Source organism: Cicer arietinum, chromosome 5, assembly GCF_000331145.2.
Source record: "Cicer arietinum cultivar CDC Frontier isolate Library 1 chromosome 5, Cicar.CDCFrontier_v2.0, whole genome shotgun sequence".
Taxonomy (NCBI): domain Eukaryota; kingdom Viridiplantae; phylum Streptophyta; class Magnoliopsida; order Fabales; family Fabaceae; genus Cicer; species Cicer arietinum.
This window is the reverse complement of record NC_021164.2, coordinates 43,171,772-43,183,546: the sequence shown is the minus strand read 5'-3', so window position 1 is coordinate 43,183,546 and position 11,775 is coordinate 43,171,772. Positions and strand designations below refer to the sequence as shown.

General features: G+C 34.6%; 1 long non-coding RNA gene and 2 other non-coding genes across 3 annotated transcripts in view; all 3 read left to right on the top strand.

Moving 5' to 3' along the window:
- The first annotated feature begins 4,713 nt into the window (after positions 1–4,713).
- LOC140920271 (uncharacterized) overlaps positions 4,714–11,775 on the top strand; it is a 38,947-nt gene continuing 31,885 nt past the window's right edge. The window contains exon 1 of the long non-coding RNA XR_012163003.1: positions 4,714–5,067. This is a non-coding gene — a long non-coding RNA (uncharacterized lncRNA). The remainder of the gene's footprint in view (positions 5,068–11,775) is intronic.
- Positions 6,072–6,165, top strand: LOC113785553 (small nucleolar RNA snoR128). Its single transcript, XR_003471679.1, has one exon. It is a non-coding gene; the product is annotated as a small nucleolar RNA snoR128 (small nucleolar RNA).
- LOC113785551 (small nucleolar RNA snoR128) lies at positions 6,590–6,683 on the top strand. The gene has a single exon (XR_003471677.1). It is a non-coding gene; the product is annotated as a small nucleolar RNA snoR128 (small nucleolar RNA).

Here is an 11,775-nt window from a genome sequence, read left to right as displayed (position 1 = left end):
AAACATATGACGGGTGATATAACAAAATTTTCAGCCTTGACTCTTGAATCAAAGGGATATGTGGTCTATGGAGACAACAACAAAGGAAAAATTTTTGGCATTGGAAAAGTCGGCACAACCCCATCCCCTCGATTGAAGATGTATTATATGTTGAAGGTCTAAAACACAATCTCATAAACATTAGCCAGCTTTGCAATAAAGGATACAAGATAACCTTCAACAAAGATGAATGTATCATCCAAAATGAAGCTACAAATGAAATTCAATTTATCGGTAAGCATTTCAAAAACATCTTTATACTTAATCTTGACGATTTATCCTTAAAAATGAAATGTCTTTGGTAAGCGACAATAATGATGCATGGTTGTGGCATAAACGAATTGCACATATTCATATGGATCATTTAAACAAATTGGTCAAGCATGATCTTGTTGTAGGCTTACCAAAATTGAATTTTATAAAGGATAAATTGTGTGACGCTTGTCAAAAAGGTAAGCAAACAAAGAACTCTTTCAAACCTAAAAATGTTATTTCAACTTGAAGACCACTTCAATTAATACATATGGACTTGTTTGGTCCATCAAGAACCAAAAGTCTTGGTGGAAACTCATATGGACTAGTGATTGTTGATGACTACTCAAGGTTCACTTGGACCTTATTTTTGGCAAGTAAAAATGAAGCTTTTAAAGCATTTAAGAAGTATGTCAAGCTAGTCCAAAATGAACAATCAGCCAAAATTGTATCAATTAGAAGTGATCATGGAGGAGAATTTCAAAATACCTCCTTTGAAGAATTTTATGAAGAAAATGGAATTTTCCACAATTTTTCTGTACCTAGAACACCACAACAAAATGAGGTTGTTGGAAAAAAGAACAGATCTTTGGTAGAACTCGTAAGGACTATGCTAAGCGACTCAAGCCTACGAAAATATTTTTGGGCTGATGTTGTAAACACAACATGCTATGTTTCCAACCGAGTAATCATTCGGCCGATTCTTAAGAAAACTCCGTATGAACTCTACAAAGGAAGAAAGCTCAATATCTCTCACTTCTATATTTTTGGATGTAAGTGTTTCGTGCTAAACAACGGTAAAGACAACCTTGGAAAATTCGATGAAAACGCCGATGAAGGTATCTTTATCGGTTACTCATTAACTAGTAAAGCCTTTAGAATCTTCAATAAAAGAACTTTATTAGTCGAAGAATCAATGCATGTAACTTTTGATGAAACTAACCCCATGAAAGAGGACAATATTATTTCCTATGATGATGATGATTTTAAAAGCAATGATACAAGCAAGGAACATCAAATTGATCAACCAAGTCAAGAAAGTGAAGTCAACATTGAAAAGCAAAATGATAATCTTCCTAAAGAATGGAGAACCCATAGATATCACCCAATTGATAACATCATATATGATATCAACAAAGGAGTCACAACAAGGCTAAAACTACTAGATGCTTGCTTGAACATGGCATTTGTTTCTCAAAGCGAACCCTCCAAAATTGGTGAAGTACTTAAAGATGATCAATGGATACTCGCCATGCAAAAAGAGCTCAACCAATTCGAAAGATGCAAAGTATGGGAACTTGTTCCTAATCCTGGAAGTAAACACATCATTGGTACAAAATGGGTGTTTAAAAATAAACTTGATGATAATGGTATAGTTGTCTGCAACAAAGCAAGATTGGTCGCTCAAGGGTACAATCAAGAAGAAAGGATTGACTTTGATGAAACATTTGCCCTTTTAGCAAGGTTAGAAGCAATACGTTTACTACTTGCTTATGTTTACTCTATGAACTTTGAACTATTTCAAATGAATGTGAAAAGTGTCTTTCTCAATGGATACATTAATGAAGAAGTATATGTCAAATAGCCACCTGGCTTTGAAGACTCCAAAAATCCCTCACATGTTTTCAAATTAAAAAAGGCTCTCTATGGTCTAAAACAAGCTCCAAGAGCTTGGTATGATAGATTAAGCACCTTCCTATGTGAACGAGGATTTGAAAAAGGGAAAGTCGATAAGACACTATTTGTTAAAAGAGATAATGGTCACACATTATTGGTCTAAATCTACGTTGATAATATAATATTCAGATCAACAAACAATGACATATGTGAAGAATTCTCTTTAATAATGCAAGGAGAATTTGAAATATCCACAATGGGAAAATTAAACTATTTTCTTGGCCTTCACATCAAGCAACTCGAGCATGGCATCTTCATAAATCAAGCAAAATATTGCAAAGAATTAATCAAAAGATTTGAAATGGAAAACTGCAAGGAAAGTGCGACTCCAATGGGATCCGAAACCTATGTTGATAAATATGAATCAGGTATTTCAATAGACATATCAAAATATCGAGGTATGATTGGATCTTTATTATATCTAACGGCCAGCCGACAAAATATTTCAGGCGGATCCTAAAGAATCACATCTTGCAGCAGCAAAAAGAATCATGAAATACTTGAAAGGAACAACCAATGTAGGCCTATGGTATCCAAATGGTAGCATATGTAGTCTAGTTGGATATTCTGATTCAGATTATGCAGGATGCAAAACGGATCGCAAAAGCACAAGTGGCACTTGCCATATCTTAGGTATGGTCCTGTAAAAGGCAAGCTTGTGTTGCCCTTAGCACTGCTGAAGCTGAATACATAGCAGCAGGAAGTTGCTGTGCACATATTCTCTGGCTCAAACATTAATTATATGATTATGGACTTGACCTCGGATGCATTCCTCTAATATGTGACAACACCAGTGCAATCAATATTTCAAAGAATCCAATCATGCACTCTCGGACGAAACACATCGATATACGCCATCACTTTCTACGAGATCATGTGCTTAAAGGAAATGTTGAAGTAATGTTTGTGGATACACATAACCAATAAGCTGACATCTTCACAAAACCTTTACCTAAAGACTCATTTTACAAAATACGCAGAGAGCTTGACATTTTACATGAAAACGATCTTTAAACGTGCAAGGTATAATTTGTCATCTCTCTTCAAACTCTAAAATTTCCTCTTAAGTTGTTAAAATTAAATTCTTTGATGTTTATTGGTTCTTAATATATGAATATGTGCTTTACATGATGAAATTTCTGTGAAAAAATTAGTTTTTAAGCAAAAATTCGAAGTTGTAGTCGAATACACAATGACTGTATTCGAATACATAATTTTCCACAAATTCTTGTATTCGAATATAACCCCTGTGTAGTCGAATACACGTTCCCAGAACAATCTGTATCCAAATAAAACAGGCATGTAGTCGAATACACCTTCGCGTTTTTGCCCAAATATAAAAGTTGTTTCACATTTTAGGGTTAACTTTACAATTGGTATTCGAATACACTGCGTAGCCGTCTTTCTCTCCTCCAAAAATCTCATCAATCTTCCTTCCCACAAGTTACCCAATCAACCCACCTTGCAAACAAAATCAATTTCTACTCAAATCTTTCATTCAAAATCAGATTTCTCAAATCTGTCAAAACATTCCTCTCAAACCCATTTTTCACCAAACTGTCAAAACTTCCTTTCTCAACATGGATGCATACAAACGAGGACCAAGAACGAAGCATGCAGCAGTAGGTCCCTCAAGAAAGTGCACAAAGAATCCAAACATCACAGATTTATCTCGGCTTCTACACACACCGGAAGAAATCGACCGGTTTCGCACACTATATTCTGACAAGATACTCATCATTCCAAAATATGGTACTTTGAATTCCTTCTCTGCCTTTCAATTTCCTGAGTTGCTCAAAGCCCAACATGTTGAAGAATTTATTGGTTACAAAGGTCCTGTTTATCCTGATTTAGTTAGGGTTTTCTATTGTAATCTCACCCAAGATGGAAATGTGCTAGTGTGTCGAGTCAAGGGCAAAACCATTCGGTTAAACACCGAAACCATTGGGGAAATCTTGAACATTCCCTTTGAAGGTCAAATTTTTTGTCCCAACAACTTGTGTGAATGGGCTGATATGTCTAAATATGATTCTTATGTTGCCTTATGTCGGTATGACAAACGCACTATGGAGTAGAAGAGGACTCATGCTGGTCCAAAATATGTGCAATAGCGGTATGGAGTTGGGAATCTTACTGTTGATTATCGCATTCTGCACTATTTTATCAGTTACATTTTGGTTCCAAAAGCTGACAATTACTCCCAAATTTCAGAGTTTGAGTTACAGATCATGAACTTTATGTATGAAGGATGTCCACTAAACTGGGCATACTTTGTTAAATCTATAATGTTTGGGTCCAAAGAAGCAATTGGCTTACCATATGCTAAAGAAGTTTCTCGGATTTTGAAACACTTTGGGGTGGATTTTTTTGACGAAGTCATGTATACACCCACAAAGAAAAACCTGCTAGACTTGGGCGTCCTGCCTACACTACAAGAAAACATTGATATACCTACGAAAATTTATCCACGACTTTGAATCCGTGAGTAAATTATATTTTACCTACGGAAAAGTCGTCAATAAATATGTTATAAATTTTTTAAAAATTATTTTCTACGGTTAGTCCATAGGTAAAGTTAAAAAAACACAATTTTTCTTAAATTATTTTTCGTATTTTATTTACTACGATTTTCCGTAAGTAAAATAAGAAAATATAATTGATTTTTATTAATTATATATAAAAAAAGTTTTTTTTTTATATAAATTTGTTTAGAAAAATAAAAGAGAAACCTCTTAATAACACCATACTAACACCTCACCCTCCTTGAAATTATCCCCTTCAACCTTTGTCTCTCCATTTGAACCCTAAAATTTCAAATCCAAATTCTCAAAGGCTTTCAACACCACCGCCGTCACTCGAGCTCTCTCGTAACTCAGTTGCGTCACTCTCACATCGCCGCCGTCTCTCGAGCTCTCTCGTCTTGCTGTCTTCTTCGCTATTTCACTGCATCGTTCTTGCAACAACAAGGCAAAACACTGATGATAAGCTACACGGCTGCCTTTTTAACCCCATAGCTCATCGTTTCAGTCGACCCATCCCTCCCGCTGCGTCCAAACCGATGGTATCATGCCTTCCACTTTCAATCCGTATCTTTCTTTTGTGAGTATCTCGATTTTATGCTGTTAGAATTTATAGATTTCAATTTTTCTCGAATTATGGTTGCCAAGTACATCTATGAATGTCTAAGTAGTTTGTTTTACCTTTATTTTAATTATGTCGTGTTAGCTTTTAAAATTTCTACTTTATTTCAGTGGTAAAGTTATATTGTTTCTTTTATATCCCTTTTTGTGTGTGAATTGTTCATTGCTATCTTTTGGGTGTTTTTGTGTGTGAATTGTTCATTGCTATTTTTTGGGGTGCTGAAGGTTCACATTGAATGGTAACACAATGATTCTTTTCTTAAGTGTTGATGTTTTGGTATATTTTATTTTTAGTGTTTAAATTAAAATAGATTTTGAATCATTCCACCGTCTCTCGCCACCGCATCGTCATCCCTTGCAGCCGTGTCCAAAAACTGCAGCTATATATATAACTTTTCTTTATGTATCTCCCTTTTCTGTTGTGTGTTTATACGATTTTAAAAACTGTTAATATTGATTGATTTCAAATTTTCTTGAGCGGTTAACTGAGCAACTCTTAGTTTTCATTGTTTTAATTTTTGGTTTCTTTTTCTTTTCTATTTCTCTTTTAAAGTGAATGACTTGGATGTGAACTGGGCTGCAATACTGTAAAAAAACTATTTTATTCTGATTTATAACTGAACTAGTTTTCAGTTTTCCAATCTGTTTTGATAGGTGTTATGCAATGGGTGATTGAATGTTGGTATTACTCAAAGATATAGCACCTATAAATTGGTTCATACTTCACATTGTGAAAACTTATTGCTTTTCTTTTCACTTGTGGAAAATTGAGTCAGCGTAATTTTTGACGGATAAGTTTAATTGAAACTCATTTGAAACTCCGCTGCCTTTTAGTGTTTGTATTCTATTTAGTTCTATTTTTTCAAACTAGCTTCGTGATTGTGACTTGTGAGTTTGGTAGATTGATGGAGATCCTTGTTTGTCTTTCAACAGTTTTAGATTGCTATGCATTTCCATGTTGTGTTGCTATGATGAAACCTCAGTTTATTGATGGCATTCATTGAGTGCTTGATGATACTTCGGCATTCATGTCGAACCTGAGCGGTTACCTGAGCAACTCTTTACTGTATTAAGTTTGTGCTTTTATTATTTTCTTTACTTCGCTGTAATGACTTATGATGATTTTACATTGTTTCCTGAACCCTATTGCCTTTTTTCTGCCTGTTTTGAGTTTGGTAGATTGATGAAGCTACATGTGTTTTGTTTGTTATTCCACTGTTTTTTATTGGTATGTATTTCATGGTGTGTTGCGACGATGAAACTTCAGTTTATTGACGACATTCATTGAGTGTTTGATGATACTTTGGCATTCATGTCGAACCTGAGCGGTTAACTTACCAACACTACTTTTTACACGAGCCTTTCATGTATAAAAAATATAACTTTTTTTCTGCTGTGATTCTCATCTTTCTAGCTCTCAATCTTGTCGTTGTTTGTGTTTATTTGTTGTGCCATTGTTTTAGATTGTTTTCCATGTTGTGTTGCTATGATGATACCTCAGTTTATTGATCGCATTCTTTGAGTGCTTGATGATACTTCGGCATTCATGTCGAACCTGAGCGGTTAACTGAGCAACTCCATATTTTTTCTTGAGCCTTCCTTGAACAAGAAATAATATTTTGATGTGTGTTATGCTTCTCATTGTTGGTGTAATGACCTCTATCCTTAAGAAGTTGTATCCAATATTATTAACTACATTATCTAATTCCTTCCTAAGTGATGAACTTAATATCAAAACCAACTTGTTTAATATTAATTCCAATTTAACAGTAATAGATTCAAAATTTATTCAAAACTAAGATTCAAGAACACATGTATTATCAAGATAAAGAGTATAGAGATAGAGAAGTGTGCACCATAGATTTTTATACTGGTTCGACTATCAATTCGATAGTCTACATCCAGTCCTAGAATCACTTACCGATTCCAGCCTTTACTAGAAATGATTTGAGTATGTTTACAGACTTTCCAGCACTTCACTGCCTATACATCTAACTCAACATCAATCCACAACAACAACCAATCTATCCTTAAGAACTAATCGCCACACTCTAAAAGATGACCACCAGTTTCACAATACTGGATTTCCACACACTTTCTTTTACAAAGATGATTCTTTCAAAACAGACTAAAAACACTTGATTCAAACACAATGAATTTTCACACTAAGTATTTGCCAAAAAGTTTGTGAGTTATAATAGTTTTTCTCAAAGTGTATTTTTCGAAAAGTCAATGAGATTCTTTTTTTTTTTCTTTCTATGTATTTATGTATATTATAAAATTGTGATTGATTCAATTTATATAGTTTCAGAAAAACTTCAGATAAATCGATTTCCCAATCGATTTTATTAATGTGTATTACCAGCTCAATCGATTTCCCAATCGATTTCGCGTTTCTTGTTTTTCTTGAAATAAATGAACTAATCGATTTGCTAATCGATGTTTTTAATGCATATATCAGGAATTTATACTCAATTCATATCAGAGTCGATTGAGTAATCGATTATGATTGTTTTGTTCAAAATGTGAGATCAAACAATCGATTACCCTGTCGATTCATTTTCACTAACATAATCGATTTGGAAATGGGCTAATTTCTCCCTGTAACTCAGACACTCAATCAAATCGATTTACCAATCGACTGATTTCTTCCTGTATCTTAGACATTTAATCAAATCGATTTGCCAATCGACTGATTTCTTCCTGTAACTCAGATATTTAGTTATAATCGATGTGCCAATCGATTATGCAGTATGTTTCTGATAAATGATGAACTGATTCATTTATGCAATCGATTATCCAATCGATTTATTTGAATCATAGAGCACAAGTCTGATAAAACCTGTTTAAGTAATCGATTTGCTAATCGATTAACTCAGTGAAAGCTTTGCTCTGTGAATCAGAAAATCGATTAACCGATTAATTAGTAGAATGCTTGTAACTTAAGAAAAGTATATCAATCGATTGTCCAATCGATTTCTTTTAATCATAGAACATACTTATTTTATGATTTCAGTTTTAATTGGCACATATTAGATGTGTGAAATCATAATGATGAATCTAACTAATAAACACTATGAACAATAGACACATTTACACATAATCTTCAAGCCTTGTATGATATGATCAATCTTTGCTTGATTGTTTAAGATCCAAGATTTGTCCAAGTGTAGTGTTTGATTCTTTCCTGAAATGTATCTCAACTCAAACTGTTAGATTAATCAGATAATGCATATACATTGTATGTTTGGGAGTTACATCAAAATCACAGTCAAGGAGACATATATCTTACAATCTCCCCCTTTTTGATTAAATGACAAACATACAATTTAACTTTGAGTTTACATTTCAACATTAGACCCTAAATTTATAATAACTCTTATTTAAAACTCCTCCTGAATTTTAGAATTCATAATCATTTCAATTTCAGATTTCAGAGTCAATTTTCAGTATACATGATAAGATAGGCATAAACACAAGTTAAATTCATTCAAATTCTCCCCCTTTGTCATTAAATTCAAAAAGAAGATACAAGAGAGAATAAGAGATATACTGAAAAAAATAACAAAACAACTAAGAAAACAAAAGCCTAAACACTAAGATAGGGATGTTCCTTACTCTGTTGCAGGTTAGTAGTGGGGGAATGAGGTTCATCTTCTTGATTGGCCACTTGTGTGCCAATGTCAGCTATGTCCTCAAATGACATCTTGATACCCAAATGGTCTTGGATGGCATCTACATCCTGAACAATTGAGTTGAGGGTTGTTTGGAGTCGCACAAGGGAGGCTTCCATCTTAGCATTGTATTTGGCCTGAGACTCCATAAATTCCAGCAACTTAGCTAAAACCTCAGATTGGTTTTCAGCTTGCTCAGGTTGTTCAGCATTTTGTTGAGCCCTTGTCCAAATACCATTGATCCTCTTCAATTGCATTTGGTTGACAGTTGACTCCCCAAAAATTAGAATTGTTTTTACTGATTCTTCATTGACAACTGATATTTTAAAGTGTCTCAGAATCTTTGCGATCAGCTGAGGGTAAGGGAGCATTTGCTTTCCTTGTGCTGCTTCTAACATATTAGCCAGCACAATCCATGCCCAACTCATCTTGAGTTCCTTGTAAAGGCCCCAAAGAAGAGTGATGTCAAGCCTTTGAACTACAACATGATTCCCTGATCTAGGTACCAACATTCTGGTTAGTACATACATCAGCAATCTGTGCTGGATCTTCATTTGACCAATAGGGATAGATATGCTTTCCACAAATCCTTCAACCATCAAGTCATGAATGGCTGTGTGTTTATCTACTGATGTTTCCCAAGCATCATCAGTAGAATCCAGATTGGTCCTGCCATCCACAACTTCTTCATAGAAGGGCAGTCCTGACAGCCTGGAGAACTCCCTGAAAGTCATGGAGATTTTCTTCACTTTAACTTCAGACTCAAATCCAAAGGTTGTGAGTGTGAAGTTTGAGTAGAAAGCTCTAATGAGCCTTGGATAGATTTCCAAAGAGCAGGATAGAAAATCTATCAATCCATGAAATCTAAGATGGTTTTGGAATGTGAATCCATTTGCATAAAAGTAGGCAAAATCCAGAGTTCTTGCCTCATGGATTTTCCTCTTTAGGAATGCAGGTGGAAGAACAATATCTTCAACAGGTTTGCCTTTGGGAGGTTGAGGCTTCTTTGGCTGAGGGGAAGACGTGGTTTTCTTCTTTTTCTGGGTTGGCCCCTTCAGGGCATCACCCATCAGTTTTTCAGTTTGAGGAACCTTTCTCTTTTTGGTTTGTCCTTGATCAGTTGCAATGGCCTTCCCTTTATCCTTTGCCAATACCTTATGAGCGGGTATTGAAACTCTCTTTGTAGGAGGGGAAGTAGGTTGAGGAGAAGGAGTTCTTCCACTAGAAGTTGAGGAAGAATCTAGGGAAATGGATTTTGAAGAAGATGATTGTGGTTTCTCACTTGTCTGTTTTACTCTTGCCATTAGAGAGATTTTGGGAATTTGAGAGGTTTGAGAAGATTGAGAAGGATCAAAGCACAGAGAAATGGAGTTTGGGGAGAGTTGGATAGTGAAAATGTGATTTGATAGTGAAAATGGGTTGAGAAATCGATTTAGGAATTTATATAGAATTGTTCAGAGTCGATTTCTAAATCGATTTTATTTCACATTTGCGTACAAAACGTCGATTGTCAAATCGATTTTGTTACCGTTATTGGAGGGAAATGAAAGGTTTCCATTACAACTGCCTCCAACGGCTAGTATTTTTGCAACATTCGTATTGCAAATCGATTCCCAAATCGATTTTCTTAAGTGAACGTTCAATGGATAAATCGATGTCCAAATCGATTTCCATATCAGTTCAGGATAACTTCTCATAACAGCAACGATTTCCAAATCGATTTCTTTGAAGATATTGACCATACAGGGATTTCAATCGACTTCCAAATCGACTTATTTGGCTCATAGTTTTTATAATTTGACACAATCGATTACCAAATCGATGCTCGTGTTTGAGTTTGGAAAATTTCTCAAGTCTGGGAGAAATAATCGATTTTTTAAAACTATTTTCCATATCCTCAATCGATTCACCAATGATTGGTTTTATGTATATTTTGTCACATCTATTCTAGTTCAGCATTTGTTGCTAACACAGATTACTAAATCGATTATGAAATCGATTGATGAGTTTTATATTTTGACAATTGAGAAACTTTGTAGCATAAATCGATTCTTTATTCGATTTTGTAATTTTGACACAGGATAGTCGATGTGCAAATCAACTTATCTATTGTAAATTAAGAAATTTAGAGAGAACATCGATGTCTCAATCGATTTTCTACAAAGATCATATTTCATTTTGATCCATTATACCAAGTTTCATTCTAATATAGAAGAAACTTTCTTTGGGTAGGGCTTTGGTAAAGATATCAGCTAATTGATCAGATGTATTAATATATTCAAGCATGATATTACCATTTTGGTATTGATCTCTAATAAAATGATGTCTAATCTCTATATGCTTTGTTCTTGAGTGCATAACAGGATTCTTTGTGATATTTATGGCACTAGTGTTGTCCCACATTATTGGCACAGTTCCAATATCAACACCAAAGTCAGAAAGGTGTTGTTTCATCCATAATATTTGTGCCCAATAACTTCCAGCAGCTACATATTCAGCCTCAGCTGTTGAAAGTGCCACACTATTTTGCTTCTTGCTATGCCAAGATACAAGTGAATTCCCTAATAGATGGCAAGTACATGATGTACTTTTTCTGTCTAATTTGCAACCAGCAAAATCAGAATCAGAATAGTCAACAAGAGTGCAAGTTAATCCCTTAGGATACCATAAGCCTAGATGTTTGGTTCCTATTAGATATCTGAAAATTCTTTTGACTGCACTTAGATGGGGTTCCTTAGGATTAGCTTGATATCTTGCACACATGCAGACACTAAACATAATGTCAGGTCTACTAGCTGTAAGATATAATAAAGATCATAGCATGCATCTAAACATGGTCATGTCCACAGATTTCCCTTTTCATTTTTATCTAAATGACAAGCTTGACTCATGGGTGTATCAATAGGTTTAAATTTATCAAAGCCAAACTTCTTTAAGAGATCATTACAATACTTGATTTGACTTAGGAAAATACCATTCTTGCTTTGATTGAT